The sequence below is a fragment of the Myotis davidii genome, unplaced genomic scaffold, assembly GCF_000327345.1.
Source record: "Myotis davidii unplaced genomic scaffold, ASM32734v1 scaffold428, whole genome shotgun sequence".
Lineage (NCBI taxonomy): Eukaryota > Metazoa > Chordata > Mammalia > Chiroptera > Vespertilionidae > Myotis > Myotis davidii.
In genome coordinates this window covers 3,092,763-3,105,475 of record NW_006299834.1, presented here as the reverse complement: position 1 = coordinate 3,105,475, position 12,713 = coordinate 3,092,763, and the positions used below count along the sequence as shown (strand labels likewise).

At 43.5% G+C, this 12,713-nt stretch overlaps 1 protein-coding gene across 4 annotated transcripts in view; it reads left to right on the top strand.

Annotated features, from left to right (window-relative positions):
• Positions 1-3,919: 3,919 nt before the first annotated feature.
• SGSM3 (small G protein signaling modulator 3) overlaps positions 3,920-12,713 on the top strand; it is a 37,258-nt gene continuing 28,464 nt past the window's right edge. For 3 of the 4 annotated variants that reach the window (XM_006775977.2, XM_015571925.1, XM_015571927.1), the window contains exon 1: positions 3,920-3,998. The gene's annotated coding sequence lies outside the window, so the exon portion shown is untranslated. Of the gene's footprint in view, positions 3,999-4,845; positions 4,954-12,713 lie in introns of all 4 variants that reach the window. The other variant, XM_015571926.1, reaches the window with a different exon arrangement.

The window sequence follows — 12,713 nt, the reverse complement described above, 5'->3', positions numbered from 1 at the left end:
AGCCTCTTTTTTTTCCCCTGGGATTTATTTACCTTCTATAATTGAGACATTGTTGCCATTACAGGCACTCTAAGCTCTGAGGCCCCAGCTGGCTGAAAGCAGGTATCTGGGGTTTAGCTTCTATAATTGAAACATTGTTGCTTCTGGAGCTCAGAGCCAGGCCACGGCAGGCAGGGACTCTTGGCTTCCTCCATCACTGGAGCAAGCAAGCCTGCTCGCTTCAGCTGTGTGGCTGCTGGCCGCCATCTTTGTTGGCAGTTAATTTGCATATCGACCTGATTAGCCAATGGGAAGCGTAGCGGAGGTGCAGTTAATTACCCTTTTGTTTTTTATTAGATAGGATTTGTATGGTACCAATGTCATAATTAATGAACCAATACTGATACATTATTAAAGTCAGTGTTTAGCTCATGTCCTTTTTCTATTCCAAGATCCCATTTGGAAGAGAAATTACATTTTATAACATTTCAAATATGGGAATTCATATATATTAAGGTATGTTCTTTATAAGAGATGTAGTCTAATGAACACAAAATCTAGCTCATAAATTTAGCTAATTCTGAATGTAACTGGAAGTCAAAGCAGAATTTGGTTTTCCATTCTGGATCTGAGTGACCTTGTCCTTATTAAATGATGTGTACAGTGAAGTTCTTAGAGGCCACATTTCTGGAAAAAATGGTATAAGTGGTGAGTGTGGGTATAAATTTGCCTTCATGAAAAGTCCAAGCTCAAGAAGAAACAGCTGGGTTTCTCGCCCAGCTTTCAAGATGAGCTCGTCAAGAAGACAAGATGATCTGCAGGTGACTACTTGGTCAAAAGAGAAATCGGTGGGTGGATGAAAATAAGAGGCCCTGTGTATCTTATATGCCAGGGCCCTTTAGCCTTAGAAAAGCGAAGTTTGACCTGCCCTTCCAGATTCTGACTCTGTACTTGGTTCTGCCAGTTCGCCTATATTTGTGGTGTTATTAGGCCTTCCTCTTCTATAGTGGGTCAGAAATTGTGGTTAGGCAGCATCTCAGCCCAGGATAGCAAGGAAGGAGGGGCTTGAAGATATCTTTGGGAACTTCTGTAGACCCCTGTCCATAATCCCCATAAGGGGTTTCGTAGGAAATAAGCTCATATTGAATATGATTTTAAGTGGTCACAAGTGAGACTGGGAAGGAGATGAACCATGAAGGCCTCCAATCAGTTTCCATCCATGAGCGATCTAGCCTTTCATTGCTATGGCTCTAGGATATAAACATTTAAAACAATGAGAAACTATTAAACCTCTTCTAAGGTTTTAAAACTTTAATAGCTATCTTTAAAAGTTGTGATTAGGATAGTGCCGGTTGTAAGAGTACAAACCAAATTTATTTAAAATACATAATGCAGAGCCCAGTTGTGTGGCTCAGTGTTTGAGTGTCGACCTATGAGCCAGCAAGTCACAGTTCAATTCCAGGTGAGGGCACATGCCCAGGTTGCAGGCTCAATCCCCAGTGTGGGGCATGCAGGAGGCAGCCAATGATTTGCTCTCATCATTGATATTTCTATTTCTATTCTTTCCTCTCTGAAATCAATAAAAATGTATCTTAAAAATAACGTAGAAATTCAAATAACATCTCAGAAGGATTCACACCATAGTTCCTTAAATAAATTGTTCATTTCTTTCAAGGAAAAATAGGGGTAAAATAAAATATACTTTAATCGCTTCTCGACCTTTTGACTAAGATCAAGTGTAGTATCTGTTCTTATCAGTTTAATATCTGATACGTCCTCTATCCGAGGACATTATATTAAATGTATTTTTGGAGCAGGGAGATGGAATAGGAGCTTGCTCCGTCCACTCCACGCATCGACCCGGTATTGCAGTACCTCCGGGAACAGTGCAAAAAAATAAACTAAAATATACTTCACATTTGGAAAGTTCTATTTCTTTAGTGATAATCTGGAAGGAAGTATTTACAAAATAATTTGCTTCTGATCCAGGTTTCATGCTTTAACAGGTATTTTTCAGCACCCGACTGTGTACTAGGAATAGTGGTGAGCAAGACAGTCTGCCCTCCTGGAGCTGTGGTTCCAGGGCAGGAAGCCGACTACACAGAGTGATGAATGGCTCCTCAGTAATGGGACATACGGAATTCAACATCTGAACACATGTAAAGGTCACGAAGCTCCACCGAGAAAAGGTGCTCCTGAGATGGAACTTCAACAGGAAACCCACACTGCAGGGTTTTAGCAGCTTGTAACACTCTTCATGAGGCAGATGCTGCTTTTCCCACCTGCTCCCCATCCACCCTTCCTGTGGCATGAATTAATAGGGGCCTTGCCGTGGGTGCTGTCCTAGGAATCCAATAATTCAGCATTTTTCTTTCTCCCTCTTGTCTAATGGAGGCTAAATGTGTATGTCGTATTCTTACACAGCATTTATAAATAAGTATGTTTTATAGAATTGGTAGCTAGTCTATCTCCTGGTATTAATCTCTGACAAATGTTTAATTGAAATGTGGGGTGACAAGTCCTTAGTTCCCTATTAAGTCTGTAGTGAAAGTAGGCAAAGACAAAATGCTAATGCTTCATTACAAAAACCTAAGGGGCCTATGCTGAAACTAGCGTTACTTAGCTGCCGAGTTCTGACACTTCAGTTTACCTCACAACTAAAATTGTTTTTCCTATAAAGATATATTTAAGAAATAATAGCCCTTAAAAGTTGTGATATGAGAGAAAAGGAATGTTACCACACTAAAGAGGCTGGAATTCATTCCTCTGGCATTTAAAAAAAATTACTGGTTTTAGAGAGAGGAGGGAAGGGTGGGAAGAGAGAGAGGGGGAGGAGACATTGATTTATTGTTCTACTTATAATACATTATTGGTTGATTCTTGTATGTGTCCTTACTAGGGATTGAACCTGCAACCTTGGTGTATCAGGAAGGCATTTTTTTTTTTTAAGAGCAGAATTTGTAAGGGCTAGTGTGGTTGGGAAGAAAAATGAAATTGGCCACAGAAACGGTTCAGATCCCTGCTCTGGCAGTAATTCTCTATAATTTGACCAAGTCCTCTGTAAAATTCAAATGATAAAACTCACTGTGCTTTGAGTGTTGTGATTTGCATGGAAGTGCTTTGTAAAGTGAAGGCATCAAACAGTAAGATGACTGAGGCTTTGCCTATGTTCCATTCATTTACCCTGGGCATCACCACCCTGGAACACCATTAGGAATCCATGCTTAGGTTAGTAAGCAGCTCTCAAACGAATCTTTTCAGAATAGGGTGACATTTCTAGAAACAGTCCCTAATACCATTGTAGCTGTTGGTGACCTTTCTGAAATGTGGCAATCACGTTGTTTTTCCAACCTGGAGCCTGATGTCAGCTACGACGTGGATATCAGATAGAGATGGGCTTGCCACCCTCTTGGACTATTAGTCTGAACTGTGCATTAACATTTTCTCAAATAGCATGTAGTTCTCACAACCGTAAGTTCACATTCCCATGTTGTGGGTGAGCTCCATGTTAGCGTGGTTCAGTGACTCATGCAGGCCTCTGACTACACCCACGGTATCGAATACCCGGGGCGCGCATTTGGGCATGACCTCAACCAATTTGTTCCAATTTGGAGCTCCTTACAAAGCTTGTGACTTGTGTAGCGTGGATCAGGCTGGTCTGGTACTAGTTCTGTACACCGTAAAGAAGGCACTTAAATATTTAGAAAATGAGCATCAAGTAAGTGCCCCTCCTTCCCAGAGACCGGTCGCGTCTATCCCCCATCCTGACAGCTGGTTCACCCCATTTTGCCCAGAGTTCCTCGGGCTGCAGTGCAGACGGGAGGCCGGTGGACATTGCTAGGCTAAAAATGGGCTTCGAAGGTTGTTGGGCTCTGAAAGGGGCCTCGAAAGCGGGGTTGAGGGCGTGTAAGCCTCGCCGCTCCCGCCCGTCGGAGCGCGCAGCAGCGAGCCCGACCCTGTCGGCGCTGAGGTGGCGGGACTCGCGGCGGCGCGGCAGCTGGACGGCTCCTGTGGGGCAGGTGAGGGCGCGGGAGAGGCCGACGGGGCTGGCTGGGCCTGCAGGACCGGGGCCGGGGCCCACACATGCCCCTCGGGTTGGGACGCGGGGGCGGCTGCGGACTGACGGACTGACGGGCCGAGGAGGGGAGATGCACCATTGATTGGCTGCCTCCTGCATGCCCCCACTGGGGATGGAGCCTGCAGCTGGGTATGTGCCCTGACTAGGAATCAACCATGACCTCCTGGTTCATAGGTCAACACTCAACCATTGAGCTACACCAGCCGGGCAGTAACAGTGTTTTTTATGGATTGATCCGGACCATAAAAGGGAGAGTGGGTGGCGTCGAGCCCGACGACGCACATGCCCCTCCGGCCTCTGGGAGCAGTTTTACAGAAACTGCACCAAAATGCGCGGGGGAGGCGGGGGGCTTATTTTTTGAAAGAACGGCTGCCTGGAGCACATTCACAGCAGAAACTCTTCCTCAGGTGTAGCTTGTGAACATGCGGGTCGGGTGCCGACACGCCGCGATGGGTTTGTGTTTGAACTTGGGGAACTTGAGGGTGAATGAGTCGGGGTCACCCAGGGTGCCCGGGACTGGGTGTGTGGGGGTGTATCTCACACCCGGTGCGAGGTCCCAGGTGCGTCTGTGCGCGGGTGAGAGGTGAGAGGTGAGAGGCCGAGGTTCCCTTCAGCTCCTGGTGCTGCGCGCGAGGGGGCGGCCCCGGCGGCTCCTGCGGGTCCCGGTGGGTTGAAGGTGTCCTGGAGCTTTCGCCCTTCTGTGTCCTTTTTTTTTTTTTTTTGTAAATTCAAGTTCCTAATCAGACTGAAAAGAACTGAATTTTCTACTTTGACTTGTTTACTTGTAGCTGTTGTGATCCTGTTTGTGATTCTCTGTGGACACACACACATTTCCTACTTACTTTCTTCCCCATCTCTTCCTTCCATGGTCAGCTGGTCACGGACTGTAGGTAAAGGTCAGTGTCGCTCCTGCCCTTCGATAGCCCTTGGTGCCCGAAGCCTTTCCGTCACTGATGGCCGCATTGCCTGGCTTCCGCCCTCGGTCCCGTGTCCCTTTTTAAGTGTGGAGGCGTGTAGTCCCGGAGAGGGGTGGGGGTGTTTCTGTCCATCAGATATAGTCACCGGTGCCTGACCGGAGCATTCGCTTTGAAAGGCTGTGAACAAAAATCGTTTAAATATAAAAGAGCTTACCGACCTTGTGAATTTGGGATCTTGTCAGGTTGACAGAGAAGTCAGTCCGTCAGCTAGAGTAGCACCTCACAGAAATGAACCTGACACCCGGGTGGAATACTGAGAAAGGAACTCAGCCGAGAATCATCGCTTACCCTACAGGCCATCTCTCTGGGCCTGGAGCGGATGCTGGGAACACCTGTTGTCTTAGACACTTCATGGTCTGTGTTTCTCTCTTCTTAGTTCTCAGTGAGTGTTGGCAGGAGCCCCAACTCTTGTACATTTATTTGATGATGTAACATCGGTTTCATCCAGTCAGTCTCCAGATCCTCTCTGCTCCGCAGCTGGGGACATCAGTAATTTTCCATAGCAGCCACTCATGGGCTCATGCAGACTGTCACAAGGAAGTGGAGTAGCACAGAGGGTGGTACACACAGAAGAAGCAGGAATCCGGTTTCTTTGCCGTCACACAGTACACACAGACTGAGGCGGGAAATCTGTTGAATTAGTCCGGGCTTCCGCATACCGTAAAAAGCATGGATAGCATTCGTTGAACATCTTCTGTTTGCTAAGTGCTGTAATTGTCACCGTGAGGTGTAGGCATTATTCAGTGAATTGCCTACAACTTCAAGTCTGACTCTGACACCCCTGCTCTTTCTGATGTGCTTGCTGTACTGCCTTACCAACAAAGATGTTCAAGTCTTTCTCATTCTTAAAAATGTATAAGACTCTACTGTGATCACATTTCTCCTTCAACCTACTACCATTTCCTGCCCTTCTCTTCCATTTACTCCTTCGTTCAGTAGTTGCCAACCTTTTGGACCTCGCGGACCACCTGTTGGCGACCGCTGCTAGTTCATTGCAGTCTGGCTTCCACCCTCAACTTTTGAAATTGCTCTCATGAGCTCCATTCAACCATTTATTGAACACCTACTGTATGTACCATCTTCTAGATTTACAAAGAGGCCAAACATGGTTCTTGACCTGTTGAGGGACTAACGAGGAGGAAAAAGAAATTCATACATATCAATGTGATGTGTTAACTACCGATGGAGCAATCTTTGCTCTTGGGAGTTGGGGGAGGAACACTTCCCTGAGAAAGTGACACTGAACTGACAACAGAGAGAAACCTACATTGTTTTAGACAGTGGTGCTGGGACTGCATACGTAGTGGTGTGTACTTTTAGGAGAAACTATATCTTGCCAGTGAGAGATGATACACTTGAAATATACAGTATAGGCTTTTCAGTCTGACCTGGGAACTGATCCTTAATTTTTTCTTCATAATGCCTGCCTACAATGTAAGCTCTATGAAAGTAGAGTCTGTCTTTTTCACTTAAAATACTATCTCACTTCTATCTCCTAAAATAGTAGTAAAGATCAATAAATATTTGTTGAGCGAACACTTCCTAGAACAGTGATGGTGAACCTTTTGAGCTCAGCGTGTCAGCATTTTGAAAAACCCTAACTTAACTCTGGTGCCGTGTCACATATAGAAATTTTTTGATATTTGCAACCATAGTAAAACAAAGATTTATATTTTTGGTATTTATTTTATATATTTAAATGCCATTTAACAAAGAAAAATCAACCAAAAAATGAGTTCGCATGTCAACTCTGACACGCGTGTCATAGGTTCGCCATCACTGTCCTAGAAGGTTGTGTTCTGCACGTGGTAGGTACTATCTAGTAATACTATGCGACTGAAAAAGTGAGGCAGGCTTTCAGTGTGGCTTGTGAGCTGATTTTGAAGTCACCATCATTTGAATATTATCACCTCTTCCTCTTTTTGAACAATTAGGCTTGTTACCTATGATCACAATTCATAAATGAGGAGTGAGACATTCAGTACATTTTGATAGGCACTGTTAACTATGACTTCACTTCTAACATTGTGCCTCTTTTGCTGTTATAAACACATTCATGCTTTTTCTAACTGTGATGTAGGGTTTTTTCTGTGCTAATGATGTGACTTGTTTTGGAAAGTTAACTTCTTTGGCATGATTAAATAGCTTTATCAATAAGAGTAACATCAGGCCTTGGCCGGGGTGTCTCAGTTGGTTGGAGCTGGTTCAATTCCTGATCAGGGCACATACCTGGGTTGGGAGTTCGAAACCCAGTTGGGGTGCATACAGGAGGCATCTGATCAGTGTTTCTTTCTCACAATCTCTCTCTCCCTCTCCCTCTGGGAGGGTTTAAAAATAAAAAAGAGTAACATCAGAAATGAGATTGAACACACTAATCCAGTTACCAGAGGGCTTGTTCTTGAGAAGGGCCTGATTTCCAATTAGGGCTAACTTTTTTATTTTTTTTAACAAAATGATAAGAGCTGGGCCTCTCTAGATATCTAGTTAGCCTTCTAGCAAACATTCTAAAGACATGAAACAACAGATCATTTCCTCTTGTGTTTGAGTTTCATTTGTAAATATTCTTAATTGGTGTGACTTGAGGTTAGGGTTAAAGTCCAAATACCACTGTGTGTTTTTTGCTTTTTTTGTTAACTCTGAACTTAGTAGAATATAGTAATTAGAAGCACCTAACAGTGAAGTTCAAATTCTGGCTCTACCACTTTAAACTTTGATATACCTTCCCAATGCCTCATTTTCCTTTTCTGTAAAATTGGAATAATTACTACTACTGGCATCACCACCACTCATAATAATAGTTAATATTTATTGGGTATTTACTATATCCTAGGCACAGAATTTTATTATATTAACTCAGTCTTTACAACCGCCCTTATATTATTAGTATTATGCCCCTTAAAATGAGGAAACAGTCACAGAAATGTTGAGTAACTTGCTTAAGGCCACACAAATAAGTGGTGGAATCAGCATTTGAACCTGGGTAGACAGACCTCCGAGTTTGTACTCATAACCTCCTACTTCATAGAGTTGTTTTGAAGATTAAATAAAATCTATGTAATGTGTCTGACAACTACAGTTGTACTAGTTAGTGTGGTGTAATAGAAGACGGCTTAGGAGTCACTGAGTGTGCGTGAGCAGTGCTTCTCTAAGCCCTGGTTTTCTCAGGTTTCTTAGCTCATTGTAAATGCTCAGTAAATATTTTCCTTGGTACCTCCCTTATAATACCTCAGTCCGTTCACTGCCACAAAGTAAATAGGGTTGGATTACCATACTTTAGGGTTGTTATGTAGTTATTTTCATATCTGCAATTGAAACATCCCCAAGTAATTACAGAGATGGTATGGCCAAATAATGACTTAAAGATAAGATAGTTTGCAGACCTGTATAGTTTAATTATATGAGGAATAGGGACCTTATCAACTTCATTTATGATCTCATTTTAAGTACTGTCTGCTTCTATGTTAATAAAAAACTTTAAATATAAAGTTCTCAGTGGCCTTTTTGCCAGTCGGCCCTCAAGGAGCTTTTCCTCAAACATTCTTGGCTGCTGTTTTTCAGAGCTACCTGAATGTTAAGTTGCAGTTAGCTAACCCTTATTTGTTTTACTTTTATTTTTAAGGAGGTAGCTGCCCCCCCCCCTCACACCTCGTTGTGGGAATGACAGAAGGTCCATGCAGCACCTTGCTTTTGCTTCCTTGTTACCATCCAGGTACTGCCAGGCTATAAACTTAGGGGAGTGATCCTGGGAGGGACTCAGGGAGGTAACGAAATTACCTTGGATGGTTAATTATTTTATAGGAAGATCTAGAGTGGATGAGCATGGTTCAGAAGTCTGCACAGCAGAGTTTCATTTAACTGGTGCTGCTGTGCAGGAAAGAGGGAGCTGTACCTGAGCTTGCGGAATTCTGGGGTGAGGTTCCTGTTTCCATGGTCTGTTCTTCCACAGTCTGCTCTGCCTTGCACAATCACCCTCAACTCTTGCCTAAAGGAACACTATCTCTGGTCACAAAGGAAATATTGACTCAGGGAAAGGAAATCAGTCCTAGCCGTAAACCTGTGGGAGCAGGAGCAGCAGTGGAGCTCAAAATAGAGTCGATTATTGGAGTCATTTTGCTCTTCTGCTGATGCCAGTTTTGGGGGAGTCAGTTGAGAAATTTGGATGATGTATGGGTCTTTACTTGATATGTGCTTGACAATAAGGGAGATAAAGGGTAACATGAATAATAAAGATGTTTTCAAAAAGAATGACTGAGGTGACTGGAACAGGGAACCAGTTCTGGAGGATTAGTGCCACTAGCTGCCTTGTGGTGATTGTCAGGGCCCAAGGTTCGAGACTTTCTTTACATACTGTTGTTTCATTTACTTAGCACCATGCTCTGAGAGGAAGTAGGTGTGTTCCAAAGTCTGAAAGAAGTATTCTGTGGCTGGAGCATAGAGCATGCATGTGTTGAGGGGGAATGAGAGATAGGTGTTGAGAGATGAAGCTGGAATGGTTAGCAAGGACTACTAGGTGATTCAGGGTCTTATAAGCCAAGTTATCAAATTTGGACTTTTTCCTAAGGTCAAAGGGAAGACAAAGGGGTTTAAAGAGAAGGAAATAACTAGTTGCATTTTTAAAGGATTTCTCTGGCTGCAGAGTATCTCTACTCTGGGGCTTGGGCGGGGCGTGTGGGGCAGGGATCCCAGTTGAGGGATTTGTAATAACCATGGTGGTGAGAAATGAAAACTAGCAACAAGTTGAAGAAAAAAACAAGGAAATTCAGAAGGTATTAGGAAAAGCCTGAGAGTTGAGGGGTGGATGAAGGAGAATCCATTAGCCATGAGGCTGAAGAGAGTGGGTGGGTAGGTGATAATGCCAGTTTCCTGAGATAGGGACCGCTGTTTTTGCTCTTTGCCTTTTTCACTTAATGCTGTATCTTTAAGATCATTCCGTATTAATGCATAAATAGCTGACCTATTCTTTTTTGACAGATGCACACTATTCCACTACATAGATGTATTGTCCTTTATTTAACCCCTTTTAATAGGTATTTAGGTTTTCTAATATTTTTGCTATCATAAGCAGTGTTGTAGGGAGTGTCCTTTTTTAAAAAAAATTGATTTCAGAGAGGAAGGGAGAGGGCGAGAGAGAAACATCAATGATGAGAGGGAATCATTGACTGGCTCCCTCCTGCACACCCCTTCCTGGGGATGAAGCCCGCAACCCGGGCATGTGCCCTTGACCGGAATCGAACCCGGGACCCTTCAGTCTGCAGGCCAATGCTTTATCCACTAAGCCAAATGGGCTAGGGCGGGAGTGTCCTTGTATATGAATCATTTTGCTGAAATGTAGAATAAGTTTCTAGAAATGGAAATTGCTTGACCAAAGGGCCTGTAAATGTTTTAATACAGCTTTGCTTATTAGAGTTCCTGGCTCTTAGAAAGTCTGCAATGAATGTAGTTATTATTAAGATGCATGTGTTATAGATGGGTCGTACGATATGTCATAGAGTGAATAGGGGCACCTGACACAACCAGAGTGGGGAGTGTCAGAGAAGGCTTAGCCTTGAAGAATGAGAAGTCAGGTACAGTGGAGGGTGTTACAAGCAGAGGAAGCTCAAGGAGCCAGGCACAGGAACTTCAGAAGGATCTTGTACATGGAGATGTACCAGGAGTTTGGTATTCCCTCCATTCAGCAGTCTACCCCTGTCATGGGTCAAGGCTCTTAAGAGTAAGTCAGGCTTTACTGAAGATCGGGGATGACAAAGGGATCTTCCCTTGAAACAACACAGTAACGGGGTTTGGGATTATCCTTTTCTTCAGAAGCATTTATTTGGTCCCTATCCCGAGGCCTCCTCAAACCCAGATGCACAGTGTTAATGTCTCATAGGTGATTTTGTTGTACAGGATGCAGCTCCTTATCTTGTCTTTGGATTTCTCTTCCCTCCCCTCTTACAAGGCCACCTCTATTTTCTGTTCTCCCCTATCTCCGAATTTCTCTTGATTTCTTTTGCTAGGCCATTGATAAATCTTTCCTTTCTTCTAATCTATGCCTTCCAAGTTTACCCTCCACCTTTAGGGAGTTTATTTTCCCAAACAAAGATAAACTCTTTCTCTGGAAAGCCTTCTGGAGCCAACTATTAAAAAGCAATTTTCCACTCTGCTATAATTATACAATTTTAAGTTCACTTTAGGGGTCATTAGATTTATTGTCTGCTTCAACTGGCATCATATTAAACTCCATTACCAGGCATTTGTTGCTAACCTAATCTTATACTTTGATTTCTATTAACAAAGTTGACACTAAAGTAAAGAAAGCAGACTTTAAAAATCCAAGTCCTCTCCCAAATGAGACAGATGTGTTAATGTCTTTTAAAAAAATCTTTAGAGGGAGAGTTCCTCACAGCACTGTTTATATTGCAAAAATTGCTTTTTAGGTGCTTCAATATTGAGTTTTAAAGTGTTGTCAGTTCTTTTTCCAGCGATTGGGAAACTTGTTACAGTCTTTTAAAAAGGTAAAGTAACACATTTTTACTTTTTAGCTACTTAGGGAGTTCCCGACTTCACAGGTTGCTAAGATGTCAAATTCATGCTGAGTAGTGTAAGTAAAGTGTTAGTTACAAATGAAAGAAAAAGGGATCCTTTTCACAGTTATAAATAAGCTACTGCTAACAGTTTATACCTTTTTATTTTTCACTTTGCTTTTCTTGGTTTTGTATAAACATTAAAACCCCTGAGGAGATGGGTATTTAAGTTGATAAGTAGTAGCTTTGACAGAGCAAGAGTGGGGAAGACAGAGAGGCTCATGGGTACTTTAAGTTCAGGCTTCATTTGTGGACCTCAGAACACACTCCGGGAGGACACATTCTTATTCCTCAATGTTCTATGATACTTAAATGTAATTTAAAAAATTGAGATATAATTCATGCACTACAAAGTCACCGTTTTAACGTATACAGTTCAGAGGTTTTCAGTGTATTCACTGTGTTGTGCAACCATTACCACTGTCAAATTCCAGAATATTTTTATCACCCCAAAAAGGAACTTCATACCCGTTAAGAGTCATTCCCTATTTTCTCCTTCCCATCAGCCCCTGGCAACCACTAATCTACTCCCTGTCTCTATTGATTTCTCTATTCCAGGCATTTCATATAAATGGAATCATATAAATGTCACTGGCTTCTTTCATGAGCATGTTTTCAAGGTTCATTCATGTAGTAGCATGTATCTGTACTTCAGTCCTTTTTATGGCTGAATAACAGCCCAGTATATGGATATACACATTTTGTTTTTCCATGTGTCCATTGATGGACATTTGGATTGTTTTCATTTTTAGGCTATTATAAATAACTAGAGGCCCGGTGCACAAAAATTTGTGCACTTGTGGGGAAGTGGGGGTCCCTGAATCTGGCCTGTGCCCTCTCGCAGTCTGGGACCCCTCGGGAGATAACGCCCTGGGGGCGCCGGCCTGCTCCCGGGTGGCAGAGGGCAGGCCCAATCCCTAGGTGCAGCCCCTGGTCGGGCTCAGAGCACGGCCGATTGGGGAGTTGGGGTGCCGTCCCCTCTCATGCACAGAGCAGGGCGGATTGGGAGGTTTGATGCCACCCTCAGTCACACTCAGGGTAGGGCCGATTGGGGGGTTGGGGCACTGCCCCCTGTCACACTCAAGGCAGGGGCGAGGGGGAGGTGGCGGCGCCACC